The sequence below is a fragment of the Elephas maximus genome, chromosome 23, assembly GCF_024166365.1.
Source record: "Elephas maximus indicus isolate mEleMax1 chromosome 23, mEleMax1 primary haplotype, whole genome shotgun sequence".
Classification (NCBI taxonomy): Eukaryota; Metazoa; Chordata; class Mammalia; order Proboscidea; family Elephantidae; genus Elephas; species Elephas maximus.
Genome location: NC_064841.1, coordinates 69,994,760 through 70,018,690, shown reverse-complemented (window position 1 = coordinate 70,018,690; position 23,931 = coordinate 69,994,760).

The following is a 23,931-nucleotide window of genomic DNA, read 5'->3' as shown; positions in this document are numbered from 1 at the left end:
GAAATGGAGATAGACAGATAGAAAGATAGATAGATGATAGGTAGATAGACAGATAGATGATAGGTAGATAGATAGATAGATGATAGATAGATAGATCATAGATAGATCATAGATAGACAGACAGGCAGGCAGGCAGACAGACAGATAGATTAGATAGATGAATTGAGATATGAAAAACTAAAAGGGATAAAGTAGGGTATGGAAGGGGGATAAAGTACTGGAAAAATGTTTCCTACTGTCTGCATATCAGTTTTGAGATTAGAACCCAGGGGATAAATGGTGTGGACCTGTATTAGCAGGTAAGATAAGATAGAATACTAAGCCTAGACTGATTAATTCAGGTGACATATCCTAGCAGATATTGCTGGAGCAGCTGTGAGTGTAAAAGTGAAAGGAAAACTAACGGTGTTGCCAGTGCCATTCCAAATTCTGAAGCTGTCTCTCCTGTTGGTCACAGTGGTAAAGTAGTGACAGGGAGTACCTCATCCCCAGCAGACAGGGCTTTGGGGCTTGCTCTTGATTTAACTCACAACAATGCTGCAAGACAGATCTCATAGTCTCTGTTGTAGTTATCTAGCACTACTATAACAGAAACACCACAAGTGGATGGTTTTAACAAAGAGAAATTTATTTCCTCACAGTCTAGTTATAATACAACTATTACTCAAATTTACGCACCAACCACTAAGGCCAATGATGAAGAAACTGAAGATTTTTACCAAAATCTGCAGTCTTAAATTGATCAAACATGCAATCAGGATGTATTGATAATTACTGGTGATTGGAATGCCAAAGTTGGAAATGAAGAATCTGTAGTTGGACAATATGGCCTTGGTGATAGAAATGATACCGGAGATCGCATGATAGAATTTTGTAAGACCAACAACTTCTTCATGAAAATACCTTTTTTCACCAACATAAAAAGCGACTATACACATGGACCTCACCAGATGGAATGCACAGGAAATAAATCGACTACATCTGTAGGAAAAGACTATGGAAAAGCTCAATATCATCAGTCAGAAAGAGACCAGGGGCTGACTGTGGACCAGACCATCAATTGCTCCTATGCAAGTTCAAGTTGAAGCTGAAGAAAATTAGAACAAGTCCACGAGAGCCAAAGTATGACCTTGAGTATATTCCACCTTCATTTAGAGACCATCTCAAAAATAGATTTGCTGCACTGAACACTAATGACTGAAGACCAGACGAGTTGTAGAATGACATCAAGGACATCATACATGCAGAAAGCAAGACATCATTAAAAAGATGGGGAAGAAAGAAAAGACCAAAATGCATGTCAGAAGAGACTCTGAAACTTGCTCTTGAACGTCAAGTAGCTAAAGCAAAAGGAAAAAATGGTGAAGTAAAAGAACCGAACAGAAGATTTCTAAGGGCGTCTCTGAAAGACAAAGTAAAGTATTACAATGACATGTGCAAAGAGCTGGAAATAGAAAACCAAAAGGGAAGAACATGCTCAGAATTTATCAAGCTGAAAGAACTGAAGAAAAAATTCAAGACTTGAGTTGCGATCGTGAAGGATTCTGTGGGAAAAACATTAAACAATGCAAAAAGCATCAAAAGAAGATGGAAGGAATACACAGAATCATTATACCAAAAATAATTGGTTGATGTTCAGCTGTTTCAGGAGGTAGCATATGATCAGGAACCCATGGTGCTGAAGGAAGAAGTCCAAGTTGCACTGAAGGCATTGGCAAAAAATAGGGCTCCAGGAATTGATGAAGTATCAATTGAGATGTTTTAACAAACAGATGCAATGCTGGAAGTGCTCACTTATCTATGCCAAGAAATTTGGAAGACAGCTACTTGGCCAACTGACTAGAAGAGATGCATATTTATGCCTATTCCCAAGAAGGGTGATCCAAGTGAATGCAGAAATTATTGAACAATATCATTAATATCACATATAAGTAAAATTTTTGAAGAATCATTCAAAAGTGGCTGCAACAGTATATTGAAAGAGGACTGCCAGAAAGTCAGGCTGGATTCAGAAGAGGATGTGGAAACAGGGATATCATTGCTGATGTCAGATGGTTCTTGGCTGAAAGCAGAGAATACCAGAAAGATGTTTACCTGTGTTTTATTGACTTTGCAAAGGCATTCGACTGTGTGGATCATAACAAATTATGGATATCATTGCGAAGAACAGGAATTCCAGAACGCTTAATTGTGCTCATCAGAAACCTGTACATAGATCAAGAAGCAGTTGTTCAGACAGAACAATGGGATACTGTGTGGTTTAAAGTCAAGAAAGGTGTGCATCAGGGCTTTATCCTATCACCATACCAATGCAATCTCTACGCTGAGCAAATTATCTGAGAAGCTGGACTATATGAAGAACGGGGCATCAGTATTGGAGGAAGACTCATTAACAACCTGCGTTATGCAGATGACACAACCCTGCTTGCTGAAAGTGAAGAGGACTTGAAGTACTTACTGATGAAAATCAAAGACCTTAGCCTTCCATATGGATTGCTCCTCAATATAAAGAAAGCAAAAATTCTCACAACTGGACCAATAAGCAACATCATGATAAGCAGAGAAGAGACTGAAGTTGTCGAGGATTTCATTTTACTTGGAACCACAGTCAACATCCATGGAAGCCCCAGTCAAGAAATCAAAAGACTCATTGCATTGGGTAAATTTGCTGCAAAAGACCTCTTTAAAGCAAAGGTGTCACCTTGAAGACTAAGGTGTCCCTGACCCAAGCCATGGTATTTTCAATTGCATCGTATGCATGCGAAAGCTGGACAATGAATAGGGAAGACCAAAGAAGAATTGATGTCAATGAATCATGGTGTTGGTGAAGAATATTGAGTGGACTGCCAAAAGAAGGAACAAATCGGTCTTGGAGAAGTATGACCAGAATACTCCTTAGAAGCAAGGATGGTGAGACTATGTCTTACATACTTTGGACATGTTGTCAGGAGAGCTCAGTCCCTGGAAAAGGACATCATGCTTGGTAGACTGTAGGGTCAAGGAAAAAGAGGAAGACCCTCAATGAGATGGGTTGACACAGTGGTTGCAACAATGTGCTCAAGCATAAGAACAATTGTGGTCATGGCGCAAGACCAGGCAGTGTTTCCTTCTGTTGTACATAAGGTCGCTATGAGTGGGAACTGACTTGACGACACCTAAAAACAACTAACAACAGTAGGCTAGAAGTCCACATTCAGGGCGTCAGCTCCAGGGGATGGCTTTCTCTGTTGACTCTGGAGAGAGATCCTTGTCATCGATCCTCCCCTGGACTAGGAGCTTCTCAGCTCAGGAACCTTCGGTCCAAAGGATGAGCTCTGCTCATGGCACTGTTTTCTTGGTGGTATGAGGTACCCAACTCTGTTTGCTTCCCTTTCCTTTCATTTCTTGTGAAATAAAAAGTGGCGTGGGCCACACCCCAGGGAAACTCCCTTTACATTGGATCAGGGATGTGACCTGAGCAAGGGTGTTCTATCCCACCCTAATCCTCTTTAACCACAGGCAGAGATTATGGTTTACAACACATAGGAAAATCACAAAATGGAGGACAGCCTGAGAAGGGAATCATGGCCTAAACAATTTGACACATAGTTCAATTCAATCCATGATGGTCTCCGTCTTAAAGATAAGAAAAGTAAAGTCCCAAGTGTTAAAAACAAATAAAGAAAGAAGACAGCTAGAACACAAACCATCTAAGAACAAACCCTAAATGAATCTGATTGCAATGCAGAGGCTTAAGCCACATGTGCACATGGATGTGTGTGTGTGAGTCTGCACTTTGGCAGTTTCTGGGGCTGCACAGGGATTCAAAATGCAACTTAAATAGGGACATATTATGATGTTTGTATTAGTTTCTTACTGCTGTGCAACTAAGTTCCACAAATACGGCAACTTAAAACAACATACACTTATTATCTCACAGTTTCCCTATGTCAGGGTCTGGGCACGGTTTAACTAGTTCTCCAGTTGGGGTCTCACAAAGTTTCGGCCAGGGCTGCAGTCTCATCGGAAGCTTGGTCTCCCCTTCCTATCTCACTGGTGTTGGCAGAATTCAGTTGGTAGGATTTTGCTGTCAGTTTCTACAGGTAATTCACAGCTCCCTGCCATGTCAGACCTTCTATAACATGGCAATTGACTTCCTCAAGGCCAGTATGAGAGAATTTCTCACATCTTTGATCTCACCTCTTGACCCTCTCTTGAAGATCTCAACAGATTCAGTCAGACCCAGCCAGGCTAATTTGCCTGTAGATTAACTTGAAGTCAATTGATTAGGGACCTTAATTGTATCTACAAAATCTCTTCGCATTTTCCACATAAGGTAACGTGACCATGGGATTGATATCTCAACACCTTTGCCATATTCTTTCCGTTAGAAGCAAGTTACAGTTCCTACCCACACGGAATTATACGAGGGAATGACTTATTGGGGATCTTCTTAGATTTCTTCCTACCACATGTATTCTCTCTTGCACCTGTGCCTCTGACTATGCTTTCCTTTACTTGTTTTGATTTAAAATTGAATGTTGTTGTTGTTAGGTGCCCTCAAGTCAATTCCGACTTATAGTGACCCCATGGGACAGAGTACAATGGTAGAATGTCCACAGGGTTTTCTAGGCTCTAATATTTGTGAGAGTATTTTGCTAGGTCTTTATCCCATGCAAATGTGGAGTGGGTTTGAAACATCAACCCTTCGGTTAGCAGTTGAGTGCTTAACCATTATGCTACCAGGGATCATTTTAAATAGAATAGATAGGTAAATTGTGAAAGTTATTTTCAAGTATTTAGCGATATCTACATAAATGTGTTTGACTAAGTTTGGAATCAAAGAGATTAAAATATTAGGAAAGAACATTAGTAAGCATGTCTCTTAATTTTCTTTCTCTTCGTCCTTGCATTTTGACAAGGGCGCTCACAGAAGCCATAAGCTTCTCTTTCTCCTTGCTACTCCAACCAGGATGTACATAAGATTTAGATTAAGCACGTAAGCCAAACTGAAGATGGCATGCTGGCCGGAGGAGAATAGGATAAATTAAGGAATAGTTTACGCGTGCCAAACTAATCTTTTTAACTTCATTAGTCATCAGAAAAAAAAGAAAACTCATAAGATGTCATTATATCATATATCCTCCTTACCATTGCAAAACAGTCTACATTTCATAGAGTCTAGCAAAAGATGTGAGTCATCTATGATGTAGTATACTACAATTATTTGAAAATAAAATTCAAAAGAAATTTTTGCATTCAGAAGTTTCCATAAATTATGGAAAAATGTATTATATAAGCACAGTAAAGATTCAGAGTCTATGCCCCTATGAACCATCAAGTTCAATTAAAAAAAAAAATGAACAGTAAAAGAAGATGGCAGATAAACCTTCATTTACATTAGCTTCTTCCTGCATGTGATGTTTGTCAGAGAAATAAAGATTTTTACCTTAACGTCTTCTCAATAAATTCTATTCAAAATTAGTTATGGTCTATAAAACAAAGAAAAAACCACTTGGTTTAATCAGTTATACTCAGTTATCTATTTTACTTAAAGCTAATAGATTGTGAAGTCAGAAAGCTATTGAATTATAACTCTGCCACTGATTGGGTGTGGCCTTGGGCAAATTACTCAAATTCCTTCAGCCTGGTGGCATACTGGTTAAGAACGCAGGTGGTTAACCAAAAGGAAACCATATGGGACAGTTCTGCTTTGTCCTATAGGGTCTCTGTCAGTCAGAATCGACTGGATGGCAATGGGTTTGGTTTTCAGTTTCAAAGGATAAAATTATCGTAAACCCTTACATAGTTAGGACAATGAAACGGATAACCTAGGTAAAGCAGGGCGTTTCTTGGCAAATAGTAAATACTCAATACATATAGCTATTGTTGTTGTTGTAGTTGTTGTTGTTATTGTTATAAACATGTGAATATATGCCTCATTAGCAGCTGTGACATTAATATAGTTAAAGGCTATGATGCATATTACCAAACTTCCGCTACCAATATGTCAATTGAGCTTCCTCCATGATTATTTTCACATACTTGTACTGACCAAAAGTGTAATTATAATCTGAGCAATTATCTTATCCTTGTATACTACAATTCTTCTATTTCAATTTATTCAGAAAATTTTAAAAAGACAAGCAAAAAACAAAACAAAAAAAATTGGTATTATTGAGTTGATCATTACATTTGTTAACATTGAGCAATGATTTCTATGAATAGCTTGGAAAAATTAATTATAGTTTAACCTACACTTTTCACGTCACTACTCCTATGTAAGGGGCCCTGATGGCACAGTGGTTAAGAGCTTGGCTGCTAACCAGAAGGCTGGCAGTTCAAATCCACCAGCCATTCCTTGGAAACCCTATGGGGCAGCTCTACTCTGTCTTATAGGGTTGCTATGAGTTGGAATCGATTCAATGGCAATGGTTTTTTTTTTATGGTTTATTCCTATGTAAAATGTAAAAACAAACTCAGTTTGTTTGATCTGGTTTTGACCAAATATTGGCCTAGTCTAATAAGATTTTACTGTATATAATATGTGCTTTGTGCTATACTAGATTTCAAGGGAGGTCTAACAGAAGTTTAGACAAAATTTCTGCCTCAAGATATGTAAAACACAAAGAAGATCAAATTAATACCCATCAAACAACAGGAGATCCATGACAGTACAGCTTAAAGAAACTCACTTCCATAAACCACATCATTGTGTGTGCCAAGTTTTATGGAGTATACTGAAAAATTTGTGGAGACACATACATGAAAATCAATGAAAAATGGGACAACCCTGGAAGATATTATTCAATTACTCACTTATTCAGTAGAAATCTATAAACAGTTAGCAATTTCAGAAGAAGACTCTTGGCAGCTTGTACCAAAAAAGGAGAAGATAAGGTGTTACATTTTTGTTGAGATCTAGGTATTAGGAGAAAATACAACAAGGAAGGATTGAACATATTTTACTCCTGATCACAGAGGAGAAACCACTGAATACAGTAGACTGCACATCATGTAAAACTATACTGAATACTCTACTGTGTTTGCCACCCCTACAATCATTTGTACAGGGTCTGTTAGAAATTGTTTCCTTGAAAGCACACCCTACCCACCTGCCACCTCTTCAATTCTTCTACTTCTTTAGTAGAACTAGATCAGAGACGAACATCAAGTCCAAATCCAGTTTACCTATCTTAAGAAATGCAGAGGCTGTAGCTAGTTGTTAGGAGCTGTTTGCTCTATAAAAAAATCATAAGTACTTCAAGTGGGTGGCCATGCATAGACATTCTCATGCTGAAGGATTTCTAGAAGCAGAGAAGGAAGGGAAAAAGAGGGTATGTTACTTTTGAAACACAGAGAATAGGTTTGCTCCCCAGTTACTTCCAAATGCCAATTCTTATTGAGCATGATTGTCTTTTAGGTCTTGTGTTCTTGCCAAGAGATATTACATTTTAAAAATACTTGTTCCCACAACCCCTTATTTGGATATTTTAAAGTGGTTTTCTGTTTTTGTTACCAAAGAATCTTGACTATCACTGATATGTAGGATGCAGCCAAGTCATGATGAGCCATGAAAGCAAGGCAGAAAAATTATGTTTGGGTATAATAGGAAATGACACCATCGAAGTTTTTTTTAATAGGGACCTTAAGTGATCAAAGTGGTTTTAAGAAAGAGGAATCTGGCGGCAGTATTTAGGATTGATTAGATAATCCTAGAATCATGTAAGTCAGCTCACAGGTTTAAGGAGTATGGAAAGAATCATAATTGGAAATGTTATGTATATCTAAACAAAATAAATATTTACTGTTTCAGAAATAATGGATACTATTTGTTGTAATTTTATTAAGGGTCAAGCACTGTACTAAATTCTTTATGTATTTCAATGCATTCGATATTCACAACATTTTAAGACAGATGACATTACACTTTTATTTTAATACAGTTAAATAATCTTTCCAAGAGCAAACATCTGGTTTAGCACTTCATCTGGGAATTAAACTTAGTTCTAACACTAAGGACCATGGTCCTTGTTTTCAGCATTTCAATAAAATGGACATTGTTTCAGCATGCCTTATGTACCACATGCTAGGTCCTAGGTTAGATTCTAGACACCAAAAACTGAATAATCATAGGTACCTGAAAAGTTCAAACCAATTGTAAAATTTTTTGAAAGAACATTATAAAAAAATCTTTTGTATGAACTATTTCAGTCATTAACAGTAAAACAATAGAGTGGCTCACGATAATTGTCTCAGAGAACTTTAAGTATAATTATCACATGTAATTATCGCATCTACAAAGTAGAGTAGCATTTGCAAAGAGAAACACTGAAATATTCTTATTTAAATGGATTTCTTGAAACATCAGCAGGACCAAAAAGTGAGACCAACATTGTACAAACACTGGCCATCAGACAGATTGAGACAGGATTTCAGTTCAGGAGAAGATAGCAAATCAACAATTGCTGCTTGAGTTTTCTTGGGAAGGTCACAAACATGAGAGAGAGCAACAGTGGGCTTCAAAATCTATCATAAAATCTATGCAAAGGAGAAAGGAGAAAGGTGGCATGCTCCCATCTCCCAAGAACAAAAACAAAAAGCAGAAATAGATGGAGTTAATAATCTCAGAACACTGGAAAGTCAGTCAAAGATTTACAACATTTAAAGGAATGCTAAATTAAGAGAACTTCTGCTCTTGAACTTTTTTTTAATCTTAAATGCACGGCACCTCCCCGCATTTATGGTAGTGGGGGTGTGGCAGAGGCTGCAGTTCCAGGGGCAAACCATGGGCCATGAACCGTGCTTCCAGACGGGGGCAGGCTTTCTGGCTTGGGAGTGTGCGAAAAAGACTGCTTTTGTTGATGAACTATTGTATCTGTCAGCCCATATCTCTTTAAGGGGTTCCAGAAGGAATGAGGAGGTGATCCTCTAGGTTTAACCAGCCTCTGCACTCCCACATGACTAGGGAAGAGCATCGAGTGATGCCTGTCAAATGTGCTCTCACTTAATCACATGGGATTAGTGTGTTGAAGCGTAGATTTGTCTTCTAAGGGCCAAAACAGAGGGGCTGGTGTGAGAGCATCTTGCAGAATTTAGAACATTTTAAACACCATATAATAATAAAAAACGGTGGAGTATGAAGTTCTAAAGTTCTGTTCCTCCACCAAAATAGCAATTTCACTGAAAGGAGCAATTGGAAACAATCAAACATTAACTCAATTAGGGAAATGTTTAAAGAAGGGACAAGCTGCAGATAGTCCCTGAGTGAATCGCATGCACCTTCCAGCTACCACCCTCCGTTTGTCAATTCTTCTGTGGTGGTGAGGATGGCAACCTGACTTCTTAGAGTGGACACCTAGTGCCAGGGCACGCGGTGGAGACCTTGTCCTCCAAGGAGTTGGGATCGCACGGCGTGCACAGTTGGGTAAGTCCGTCAGAGCCCTGAATGATGGGTGCAAACCACTGCAGCATTTACGGTCCTATTGCAGAAGTGGCTTTTCTCAGCCAGAGTATTAAAAGTAAAATCTAGAAAAATCTATGAAGCCACTGACTGATTGCAGACATGACAGAATTAAAACACACACTTTGTAAAAATGAGCTAGAAAAAGTCAATAAACAAGCTGTTGACTAAAGTCTTCATTAAGTAACAACAGCAACCCCAGAAGAGAGAGAAAATCTGATGTATTTTCCAGTTTTTACTGTTTGTTACTTCCCGGAGTATAGGGAAATCTTCTCGGAAATACCAGTTCAGCACAGGCTCCGGAAAGGTATCCTCAGTGTTCACACACATTTTGAGAGCAGGAAAAATAAGTAGCGGAGGTTCCTGGAGTGACGGAATATCGTAGCCTTCAATGATTAACAAAACAAAACAAACAAAAACAAACTTTGATTCCTGGGAAAAAGGCAAAGAATCTCAGTTTCAGAGTTAACCTATTGCCGTGGAGTCAATTCTGACTCTTTGTGATGAGTTTCCGAGTTACCACATTAAAATATCCAAATGTCCATTTCAATAAAAATAACGAGACATACAAAATAACAAAACACACAAAAATAAACAAACAAACAGAAACAGGTAAGGGTGCTTCCAACAAAGAAAAGAGTGTTTTGGAGAGACAGAAATTGACCCTATGGAAGCCTGGTTAAGACTTTAAAACTATAATATTAAATATTCTCAAAGCACTAAAGAAAACATGGATAATGAACTAAAGGGTATTCTGAAAACAATAGAGCAACAAAATGATAATTTTAACAAAGAGATAAAAATATTACAAAGACTCAAACATAAATATTGAAGCAGAAATCTGCAATAACTGAAATAAAAAAAACAATGGAAGAACATAGAGACAGGTTTGAACAGGTAGAAAAAACACTCAGTGAATTTGAGAATCAGGCAATTGAAATTGACAGAGAAGATGGAGCAAAGCCTAATGAAATTGTGGGACACCAATAGATGAACCAACATACACAGTATTGAAATCCTAGAAGGAGGAGAGAGAGAAAGGGATGAAAAGACTGTTCGAAAAATAATAGCAGAAAAATTTCTAGATTTTACAAAGGACATGAATTTGAAATCCAAAAATATCAATGACCTCCAAGTAGGATAAACCCAAAGATTCCCACTTGAAAATATATACTGAAACTCTTGAAAAAGAGAGATGATGAATCTTTAAAGCAGCTAGAGCGAAGCGAATTTTCACATCCAAAGGATATTTATTAATTGCTGATTTCTCCTCAAGAAAGCAGTGGAATAACATATTTAAAACACTGAAAGAGAAGAATTGTCAACCAAGAATTCAATATTTTGCAAACCTATACTTCAAAAGTGAGGGTGAAAGTAAGATATTCCCAAATAAACATACCCTAAACCTACCATCAAGTCGATTCTGACTCATAGTGACCCCATAGAACAGAGTAGAACTGCCCCATAGAGTTTCCAAGGAATGGACTCGATGGTAATGGGAAATAAACATAAGTTGAGGAAATTTGTTATGAACAGATCTCCTTACAAGAAATGCTAAAGGGAGTCCTGATGGATGGAAAAAAAAAAAAGATCTCCAGTAAAGGTAATTTCATGTGCATATTATAAGAGCAAGTATTATGTTATAATAAGTTGGTAATCCTACTTGTTATATCCTACATGCATTAAAATATATATATAAATTTATGTTACTAGGCATAAGATAAAGCTGAAATTGGTAATAACAATACCATAAACAGGGACAGGAAGGAGTGGTACAGGAATAGAATTTTTATATGTTACTAAAGATAAGTTGGTATCACCTTAAACTAGGTTGTTATAAAATTTAGATGTTAAATCTAATTCTCGTGGCAACGATAAACAAAATATCTAAAGAATATGTACATAATGAAAGAGGAAGATAATCAAAGTGGCTCAACATGAAAACCCCACTAAACAGAAATGATGGCAGTATTGAAGGAAATGAGGGACAAAGAAAGTATAAGAAACATAAAAACAAATAGAAAAATATTGAAGTGAATCTTTCCTTACTGACAATTACCTTAAGTGTGAGTGGATTAACTCTTCATTCAAAAGACAAGGAGTGGCAGAATGGATTAAAAAAAAAAAAAAAAAACATGATCCATCCATATGGTATCTACGAGAGACACATCATAAGCTCAAAGACACAAATACTTTGAAAGTGAATGGATGGAAAAAAATATTCCATGCAAATGTGAGCTCTAGTAGCTATATTGATATCAGACAATACAGATTTTAAGTCAAAATCTGTTATAAGATACAAAGACACAAAGAAATTATAAAACGGTCAACTCATCAAGAAGATACAACAATTATAAATACAGAAACCAAACTCATTGCTGTTGAGTCGATTCCGACTCACAGCGACCCTATAGGACAGAGTAGAACTGCCTCATAGAGTTTCCCAGTAGTGCCTGGTGAATTTGAACTGCCAACCTTTTGGTTAGCAGCCATAGCGCTTAACCACTATACCATCAGAGTTTCGTATATATGCCCTTAAAACCAGACTCCCATTATATATGAAGCAAATACTAAAAGAACTAAAGAAAAAAATAGACAATTCTACAATAATAGTTGGAGTTGGAAACTTCAATACACAACTTTTAATAAGGAATAGAACATTTAGAAAGATGATCAGTTGGGACATACTATGAACCAACTAGATCTAACAGAAATATATAGAACAGAACACTCCACCCAATATCAGAACTAGATACATTCTTCCCCACTGCACAAGAATAATTCTCCAGGATAGACCATATGCTAGACCACAAAACAAGTCTCAATACCTTTAAAGAGACTGAAATCATACAAAGTAGCTTTTTGGATCACAATAGAATGAACCAATAACTGCAGAAAGAAAACTCAAAAATACACAATACGTAGAAACTAAGTAACACACTACTAAGCAAACAAATGGTTAAAGAAGAAATCAAGAGAGAAATTAAAAAAAAAAACCTTAAATTTGAATGAGTATGAAATCACAACATATCAAAACGTATGGGATGCAAGGAAGGCAGTATTCAGAGGGAAATTTATAGCACTGAGTGCCTACATTAAAAAAGAAGAAAAAACTCATATCAATAAACTACATAACTAGAAAAGAAACAGCAAACCAAATTCAAAATTATCAGAAAGAAGAAAATGACTATCATTAGACTTTAAATAAATGAAATAAAGAAAAGAAAAACTATAGAGAATCAACAAACGAGAAGCTGATTCTTTGAATAAAATCTACAAGCTTTCGGCTAGACTGACAAAGAAAAAGAGAGAGTAGAGGCCAATAACTGAAATCAGAAATGAAAGCGGGGACGCCACAATCAACATACAGACATAAAAAAGATCACAAAAGAATACTGTCAACAACTGAACACTAACAAGTTAGATAGCCTAGATGAAATAGACACGTTCTTATAAACACATAAACCACCTAAATTAACTCAGGAAGAAATGGAAAATCCCAACCTATAATAAGAGAATGAATTGGTAATAAAAACTTTCCAACAACAACAAATTCTGAACCAGATGGCTTCACTTGAGAATTCTACCAAACATTAAAAAATAACTGACACCAATCCTTCTAAAACTCTTCCAAAAAATAGAAGAGAAGGGAACACTCTCTAACTCATTCTGTGAGGCAAGTATTACCCCGATACCAATGCCAGACAAAAACACCACAAGAAAATCTAGAAGTCAATATCCCTTATGAATATAGATGCAAAACTCCTAAATAAAATACTAGAAAACAAAATCCAATGCCATATTAAAGATATTATCCACCATGACCAAGCAGAATTTATTCCAGGAATGCAAGATGGTTCAACATTAGAAAATCAATCAGTGTAATACACCACATTAGTAGGACAAGTAAAAAAAACAAAAACACATGATCATCTCAATCCATCAGAAAAGGCATTTGACAGAATGCAAAACCCACTTAATGATAAAAATACTCAACAAGCTAGTAATAGAAGAGAAGTTCCTCAGCCTGATAAAGAGCAGTTATGAAAAACCCCCAGTTAACATCATGCTCGATGGTGAAAGATTGATAGCTTTCTCTTTAAGATCGGGAATGGACAAGTATGCTTGCTCTCATGACTCCTTTTCGATATTGTACTGGAGGTCCTAGCCAGCTCAGTTAGGCAAGTAAAAGTTATAAAAGGTATCCAAATAAGGAAGGAAAACGTAAAATTATCTGTATTCATTGATTCTCTCATCCTTTACATAGAAAATCTCAAAGAATACACAAGAATACTACTAGAGCTAATACGTGAATTCAAAAAAGTTGCAGAATACAAGGTCAACACACAAAATTCGGCTTAGTTTCTATACACCACTGAACAACCTGAAAAAAAAAATTTAAGAAAATAATTCCATTTACAATAACATCTACAACAATCAAATGACTAGAAGAAATTTAACCAGGGAGAAGAAATTTAACCAGGGATGTGAAAGTCTTGTACATTGAACACTTGAAAATATTTCTGAAAGAAATTAAAATCTTAAATTAATGGAAAGACAATCTTTTTTACAAAATGGAAAAGCCAGTCTTTGCGTTTGTATGGTATAGCAAGATACCTGGAATAACAAAAGCAATCTGAAAAAGAAGAGCATAGTATGAAGACTCACACATCCCAATTTCAACACATACTACAAAGATACAGTAATCAAAACACTCTGGTTTAGGTATAATAATAGGGACACAGACAAATGAGATACAATTGAGAGTTTATAAATAAACTCATACATCTATGGCCAGTTGATTTTCCATGAGAGAACTAAGTCCGTCCAGTGATGAAAGAACAGTCTCTTCAATAAATGGTGCTAGGAAAACTGGATCCGCAAAAGAAAAAGAATAAAATTAGACCCACACCTCGCATCGTATTACAATAAAATAAAATAATTCAAAATTGATCCAATACCTAAATGTAAAAACTAACGCCTTAAAACTCTTAGAAGAAAACATAGGAGTAATGCTTTGAGATCTAGTTTTTAACAATGGATTGGTTCATGGATGCAACACCAAAAGCATGGGCAACAAAACAAAAATTAGATAAATTGGACTTCATTAAAATTAAAAACTTTTCCGCATCTGATATCTTTATCAATACAGTAAAGAGACAACCTACAGATTGGTAGAAAATATTTGGGTGCCATATAGCTAATAAAGTTTAATAGCCAGAATATATATATAAAGAAAACATACAACTCAACAACAAAGAGACAAACAACTCAATTCAAAATTGGCAAATTATTTGCATAAACGTTTCATCAAAGAAGACATACAAATCATTACTAAGCACATGAAGAGATGCTGTATATCATTATAAACGAAAAAATCCTTTGCCTGCGAGTCAATTCTTGCTTGTAATGACCCTATAGGACAGAGTAGAACTGCCCCCATAGGGTTCCCAATGCTATAATCTTTTTGTTTTTTGCTTAAAATATATATATATATATATATAGTACTTTAGATGAAGGTTTACAGAAAGCTAATTTCTCATTAAACAATTAATACACATATCGTTTTGTGACACTGGTTGCCAATCCCACAACATGTTGACACTCTCCCCTTCTTGAATTTGGGTTTACCATTACCTGCTTTCCTGTCCACTCCTGCCTTCTTGTCCTTACCCCTGGAATGGTGTGCTCATTTAGTCTCATTTTGTTTTATGGCCCTGTCTAATCTTTGGCCAAATGGTGAACCTCAGGAGTAACTTCATTACTGAGCTACAAGGGTGCCTGGGGCCATACTCTTGGAGTTTCTCTAGTCTCTCTCAGACCAGTAAGTCTGCTTTTTTTTTTTTTTTCCGTGAGTTAGAATTTTGTTCTGCATTTTTCTCCAGCTCTGTCCTGGACCCTCTGTCATGATCCCCGTCAGAGCAGTCGGTGGTGGTAGCTGGGCACCGTCTAGTTGTACTGGATTCAGTCTGGCAGAGTCTATGGTAGTTGTGGTCCATCAGCCTCAAGGCTATAATCTTTATAGAGGCAGACTGCCACATCTTTCTCCCGTGCAGTGGCTGGTGGGTTCGAACTGCCAACCTTTTAGTTAGTACCTGAGTGCTTAGCCACTGTGCCACTAGGGCTCCTTGGTATCATTATACACTTTACCATTACCATTACCCATTGCAATCTAGTCAGTTTCGACTCATAACGACCCTATAGGACAGAGTAGACCTGCCCCATAGGGTTTCAGAGGAGCGACTGGTGGATTCGAACTGCTGACCTTTTGGTGAGCAGCTATATCTCAACCACTGCACCACCAGGGTTCCCATTATACACTAGGTAAATGCAAATCACAACCAAAATTAGATTATTACTTCACCACAACCTCACCCCCATTAAAATGGCTAATGGAAAATATACCACTCTCACTTATAGACTATCTCGTTATCTGACATTTTGAATTTCTGACAATAGTAAAAAACCTACTATGTACATTGACAACATGCATCTGCTGCTGTAACAAATGCCAAGGTGTGAGGCGAGAGTAACACTGGCTGTGATGGGTAGGGTTATGTGTCAACTTGACTGGGCCATGATTCTCAATGGTTTGGCAGTTTATATAGTGATGTAGCTTAGCAATTGTGTAATGATACGTCATCCTTTCTTTTGTGATCTGATGTAACCATTCGCTACTTTTGCATAATGCCAAATTTCACATCATGACCTGGTCTTTGGAACCTAAGCATGTCAGTGAGCGAGGAGTGGGTTTAACAAGTGTTGGCAAGGATGGAGAGAAATTGGAACCATCATCCATTGCTGGTGACAACACAAAATGTTACAGCTGGTGTGGAAAAAAGTACATAGGTTTCTCAAAAAGTTAAATAAAGAACTACTTTATGACCCAGCAATTCCACTCCTAGGTATATGTCTAAGAGACTTGAAAGCAGCAACACAGACGCATAAACAGCAGTGTTCTTTGCAGCATTATTCACAATAGGTAAAATGTGGAAACAACCCAAGTGTCCATCGACACATGAATAAATAAATAAAATGTGGTATAATATATGTATAATGGGGTATTATTCAGTTATAAATGAAACGAAGTTCTGGTACATACTATGACCTGGGTGAACCTTGAAAACATTATGCCGACTGAAATAAGTCAGACACAAAAGGACTAATATTGTATGATTCCACTTATACGAAATATTTCAAGTAGGCAAATGCAGAGACCCAAGTTTATCAGTGGTTACCAGGGGTGGGTAGGAGACAGAAATAGAGGTACCCTTTAAGGGTTACACAGTTTTAGTTAAGTGTGGTGAAATAATTTAAAAATGAACTGTGGTGATTATTGGACATCTTGGCAACAGTAATTAATCTTACTGAACTATACACTTAAAAATGGTTGAAATGGCAATTGTTTTGTTGTATATATTTCACCACAATAAAAATTAAGGAAATCGCTTAGAGACTAAAGGTGAAAAGAAGGGCTTCAGAGTGTGCTCTGTGTGTTGGGAGTTGGCGAGGGAGTGTTAATAAGTAGAAGAATAATAGTCATATGTGAAAGAGGGTCCATTGACATGAGTTTTCCCACACTCTCCCCTCCACATTGACTTGAGAGGAAGATTGACAATCATGAAGTAGGGAAATAGCAGTCCAGCGTAACACCAAAAAAGAGAGGGCGTGATAGTTCAGTATGGGAATCAATTTGGGTGAGAAATGGATTTTTAAAAAAAGTAATGTATTGTTCTTCTTTCCTAAACTATGGGAGACATTTGCCAAAAAAACCAAAAAAACATAGAGTGCACATTACATTAGTTGGCAGTATCCTAGGAGTTCGGGTCACCCATGTGTTTGTCTTCAGAATGTGATATGCAGTAGCTGTGCTTCTGTTGTCACACAGAAATGGCAGAAGATATTCCAGGAGACTATGCGTTTAAAGAAATAATCACTGAGATGTCTGTGTAATATATGGGAATATGTGCAACATAAAAAATGAACAATCTATAGCAGAGGGAAAACAATTAGTCCATCAGACAGATTAAGAATTTTAAATAATGCATGTGAAATAATAAAATAAAAAATCATTCTAATCTCAATGGTTCATATTACCATCCATCTAGATGACAAAACTAAAACATTTTCTGTTTCCGTCACATTTAGTCAACAAATCCTACCATTATTACTTCTCCTTAGCTCTTAAAAACCAGTAACTCTTACATAAATCTGGCAGTCTCTGTATTCCACCATTCTCTAAACTTCCTTATTCATTTCTATTTCTATGACATTTGGGATCCGAAAGGATTGCTTTGAAAGGACAAACATAATCCCTTAGAAGTGATCACTTTGCACTTTCCCTGCAATGACCTCCTTTGTATTCCCTGATGGCTATCTTTTCACCCTAAATCTCAGTGTAGACAGTATCTCCTTCTCCAGCACAGCTTTCCTTAACCCCTTACCTTCAGTTACATTCACTTTCTATGAGGCCCCTTTGTACCTTGTGATTCCATTATCTTGGTACTTTTCACTACCAATTGAGATAGATTTGTTTATTTTTCTGTCTTTCCAAAGAGATTCCTTGAAGGTAGGTATTGTCCTCTTATTCACTATTTATAATTACTTGTTCAATCACTGAAAACATGAATGAATGAATGAATGAGCAAAAGCAAAACAACCAAAAACCAAAGCAAGCAAAACAAAACAAACAAAAAAGAAACAGAGTTGGGATTCTACCAGAACTAGATTAATGACAGTCCCATCATCATGTAAGAGTCTCTTAAAAAAAAAAAAAAAAAAGCCAGTTGCTGTCCAGTTGATTCTGACTCATAGCAACCCTATAGAACAGCATAGAACTGCCTCATAGAGTTTCCAAGGAACAGCTGGTGGATTTGAACCGCTGACCTTTTGGTTAGCAGCCAAGCTTTTAACCATGTGCCACCAGGGATCCTAGGACCTCCTTAGGGATTAGTATTTAAAAAATCTTTAGATAACAAAAAAATAAATAAGTAAAGAATAAGTATTAGGTACAAACTATTATTCTAGGAGATACAGATGAGTTATTCACAATAATTAATCAGATGAGACATGTACAGATTAGCAGAGATGAACCTCAATAATTCTAGATTTAAAGAGATACATGTTGCCCTATAATAAAAATTCCGTGTTGATGCTATACCTGGATACTTCATAATCACCTGAGACACTTCAAATGATATAGATTCTTGGGCATTTCTGCTCATTATGATGTGAAAACTCACGGTAATTACTAGAGAACTACAGATTAAGGCAAGGTTTTTCAACAGTGATAATATTGACATTTTGGTCAGGATAATTATTTGTTGTGGGGACTGTCCTGTGCATTGCAGGATATTTAGTAGCATCCCTGGCCTCTACTTACTAGTTGCCAGCAGCACCCTCCCAGTTATGACAATAAAAGATGGCTCTAGATATTGCCGTTCCCTGGTAAAAGATTTCCCTGTTGAGAGCCACTAGATTAAGAAGTGACTGCTTCTCTAGTAGACAGTGTTAATGATTTATGATAGCTCAGCATTTCACACCTTATGATTCTTGTCTCCCTAAGGTGGAAATGACAAACTCACTTTCACAGTCTCCTTGCAACTGGGCCATGTGCATGTGACCTAGGCTGTGCCAGTAAGAGACACAACGACACGGTGAGACACTGGGTTCTGAAGAGAAAGCACAAGGAAGCACCCATCACATGGAATCTATGTTCTATCAAGGGTGATGGGGGAGGCTTTTTGCTAGGGGGAGCAACAAGGGTGCATCCATGTTCTGGTTTCTGGTACTTGGCATTCAAGATGCGACCTACAATGACTGGATCAGCAATGAGGTTATTGCTAACGTATTCCGGCTCATTTTTATGATTCTGTTCCTGCCTCTAGATCCTTGAAGTATGACTCCCCTTTCTTAACTGGTCCTTCAACTGACCACACATACAGGAAATGACTTGGGTGACTACTTTCTCAGTTTCCCCAAGAACGGGAAAATTCTTGATCCATTCTACATTCTTTAGAAGAAAGTTCACTTGTTACATGCAATGGGTAGTTTAATGGATCAGGACTTAATTCTCACATGTAACATAGATTGAGAAAAAAACAATTCTTTTGCTACTTAAACTATTATGGCTTCGGTTTTTGCAACTAAAATTGTTGAAAAGAACATAGAAAACTTTAACAGGGAGGTGGCTTTCTTTTGATGGACCTTGAAATACAGTTCAGCTGAGGAAGGTTTTTGCAACTAAAATTGTTGAAAAGAACATAGAAAACTTTAACAGGGAGGTGGCTTTCTTTTGATGGACCTTGAAATACAGTTCAGCTGAGGAATAATTTGCCTATTTCTTATGCTTAAGCATTTCACCAAGTGTTTTTCTGAGAACAATGCAAGAAATGATAGTTTAACGCTTTATCATTCTCACAAGGAGTCCCTGGGTGATGCAGATGGTTAAGCACTCAGCTATGAACAGAAAGATTGGTGGTTAGAACTCACCCAGAGGCACCTCAGAAGTTTCCCAAAGGTCACAGCCTTGAAAGCCCTATAGAGCACAGTTCTACTCTGAGACACATGGGGTTGCCATGAGTCAGAATAGACTTGATGGCAACTAGTTTGTTGTTGTTGTTGTTTAATTATCATCCTTATATGTTACACTATTTCCTTCAATCTTTATAACAACCTTATGCATGACTGACTATAAAATTTGTGGATGCAAAATAAATGTGGAGCTCCTTGCTCAGAACCTATTCAGAATTTCAAGACGGTGAGAGCAGATCCTTAAAGCAAGCATGGGACCCTTCTTAGCATGAGTCAGTGGGACGGACTATGCAGGTCACACACACTCCCACTAAGTCAGCTTTATTCTTATGAGACAGGCAAGCCATATGTCACTTGCCTCAATTTACACATGAAAAGCAAGCAAACAACGAAAACCAAAATTCAGAAGCTTAACTTTTGGTACTATAACAATTTATGAAATTCTAATTCTTCATCACTTGGCACTTCGTAAATAGCCCGTGAAGTGCCAGTATACAGCAGCTTTGCTCACATAGAAGAAAAGTAGATTGTGATGATAATTTACTGAGAGGATAGCACAGAGAGCATATTATTAAATACACAGAAATTACTTAAGAAATGGAGACAAAAAAAAAATTTTACAAAGCCTAAAATTGAACCATAGAGGCTTTACACTACTAACTGCTTAATGAAGTTGGTTGACATCATTACAATTAACAAGCAATACAATATTATTTCTTACAAAGGTAATAAACTTACCTGGTGTACTGAATAGATTGTATTAACTGAGTAGATTCAATGAAGCAGTGGTTTCTCAGATCCACCTGCGCTGTGTTTTGAATATTGTTCCCAGCTTGAACTCCCTCAAGTATGTCTCTTCTTTTTTAACTGGGTTCTTCAACTGACTCACACAGTATTTATCACAATGCTAAACAGTTACATTTCAGTCTCCATGAAAAAACTCATTGCCATGGAATAGGACAGGGTAGAACCACCCCATAGAGTTTCCAAGAGCTGCTGGTGGATTAGAACTGCCGACCTTTTGGTTAGCAGCTGTAGCACGTAACCACTACGCCAGCAGGGTGTCCTCAGTCTCCATACCCATGTCTTAATTTGAGCAAAAATAATCGTGAGAGAAAATTCTGATGATCCAGGCCCTGTACTTATAAAATTCTAAATAAGTATTAAGATGATCATTAGTGCAGTTATTGAAAGTTTTCAGTTAATTTTTTTAAGGAATAGGGAGATTTTGTCAACATTAAGGAGCGTCCGACGATTTTTAAAATTTGGGTAATATAGTAATTATGTATGTCATCACTTTAATACATACAACAATACCTTTGTGGCTTAAAATATAAACAAAAATGTATTTTAAAGATCGCTTTGATTACATTCAGAAGCAACAGTTTATGTTGTACTCCAGTGATGAACTCATTTTATAAATCATCACTTCAGCATGAGTGAACATTGTAAAATAGTGTAATTTTAAATTATTTATGTATTTGTGTATTATCTAGTCTGCTACGCAAAATAGTACTAGTATTTTGCATACATTTTATTTATTGTTTTTGATTCAAAATACTATACTTAATGTTTAGTAATGTATTTAAATATTGTTTCATTTTCTACACGTGTTATTAGGATGCCTGCAGATATTAGGATGTCTATAGATATTAGGATGTCTGTAAAGGTGGAGACTACGACAGTTTTTTAGACATTTATGGTGAGAAGTGATTGATCTGTTCTGCTCCACAACTAAGATCATGTAACTCTTTAGCTAATGGATTATTCATTGCCCCAAAATAAACATACAATTGAAGGCAAACAACAATCATGAGAGAAGTTTGTACTGGTTATGTTTGTAATGAACCAGAAAAGACTGTGAAAAAGTCAATAAAGCCCCAGAGTAGACCTATTCAACTTGTCTTTAATTCACCAAGCTGAAGGATCACCTTTGGGTGCTTACTTAAAATGTCCTTCTAGGTCTTTTCAATGGAGATCCTGATTCAGTAGTTTGGATGGATACATAGAAATTTTCATTTTTACCAAGAATCCTGGGAAACTAATGGTGAGTGTTTGCTGCTTATATAAGAAAACTCTGCATGTATGTTGAATTCTCTCTAGAATGTATGAAGAAGTAGAGAAGCAATGAAAACAAGCCAAAACTACAAGAAACACAGAAAACAACAACAACAACAATAAAAAAGGAGCAACGGGAAAGCATATGTGCCTCGAAACTCCTCTCTGTAAAAATACCGTTGGAGTAAGACGGACCTCTTCATTTATTCGGCAACAGGAAAAAGGGTGGGAGATTTTATTATTTGGAAAGTCTGTCATTGGATGGCATGTGCAAAAGACAACAAGATCAGAGAGTGAGTTAGAATTTATGTTCTTAGCAGAAAATATTGTGAATATTACCGCCAGTATTAGTAGGTATAAGAGGGTAAGTTGACCAATGGCTCTAAACCATTGCTGTTGAGTCATTGCTGAGTTACGGTGGCCCCACGTGTCACAGAGTAGAAATGCGCTGTGTAGTTTTCAATAGCTGTGACCTTTCAGAAGTGTATCACCTGTCCTTTCTACCGAGGCACCTCTGGGTGGATTAGAACTGCCAACCATTCAGTTAATAATTGATTACTTAACCTTTTGTACGACCAAGGGACTCCTATTGATGGCCCTCCTGGGGGGGAAAATGCCCAGGGACCTTCCTTCCCTGGGAGCAGATTTCGGTCACTAGAGATATTTAATTTGGTTGCATTGATAGACTCAGTTCGTGGGAGTGGAAGAGAGGAAACAAAAGCAACAAATCCAAATATAGAGAGCAAATAAGGCTGAGATTAGCTGGATGTGAAGACAGTAGATGCAGAAAAAACAAGTGAAAAAATACTGGATTCAGACTTGTAACTGGGAGCAGTTGAAGCTGCTAAGGAGGCAGGGATCTAGGAGACCAGGGGGAAGAGAGGCATACAGCAACTTATTTGCGCTGAAGGCTTACTAGCAGAAATCTATATTCCAGTCTAAAATGTGAGCACAAATTGATTCATACCTCTATGAGGTGGGGAAACCCTGGTGGTGTAGTATTTGAGTGCAATGGCCGCTAACCGAAAGGTCAGCAGTTTGAATACATGAGGCGCTCCTTGCAAACTCTGTGGAGAAGTTCCACTGTGTCCTGTAGGGTCAGTATGAGTCAGAATCGGCGGCAACGGGCTTGGTTTTGGGTTTTGGGTATGAGGTGGCCTTCTCGGCCCCTAGCCAAAAAAAAAATATTTTATAATATTTTCTTAAGTTTAGAGAAATGATAATGAACATTAACACATCTCACCATTGCAAGAAAACTGACAATATAAATACATGGCATGAGAATTGATTACAGAAATCAGCATGTTTTTCTTAGGTATTTCTTTTTATTGTTTTTGCATTGCATTTTTTAGTTTTGTTTCTACCTTAAAAGTACAATATACAACAATTTTTTGCTTATCACTCACAAAGGATAAGAACTTTCCAAAGGATAAACTGTTCTTTTTTTTTTTCCCTTTTTTTCCCTTTTCCCTTTGGTTACCAATGCTCAAGATGGATAGACACCAAAAAGATAATAGATACCAAGAGTTGGATAAATTGTCACAGTGGACTCTTAAAACTCTACAAAATACAAATAACTCAAGCCTTGCTTTCCCCTTTTATGACATCAGCAGATCCCCTCAAGTCAATTAGTTGAGATTTGACTCTTGGTCATTTTTCACTGTATCTCTTGCACTTATTTTTTACTTTATCATTACAGTTTTGATATTTTTGGGCGTAAATATTGGACAACCAGGATGTCCGTAGCGCTTCTTGTTAGCTCAGTGAAAATTTGGAATGCATATTGAAGCATTTCTAAACAATGCTATAGAAAAAAATGTTGAAATAAATCACCTCATTCCTTTTGTGTCTTTCAACACTGTTCAGACCCACTATTAGATTCCCCAAGAAAACACATT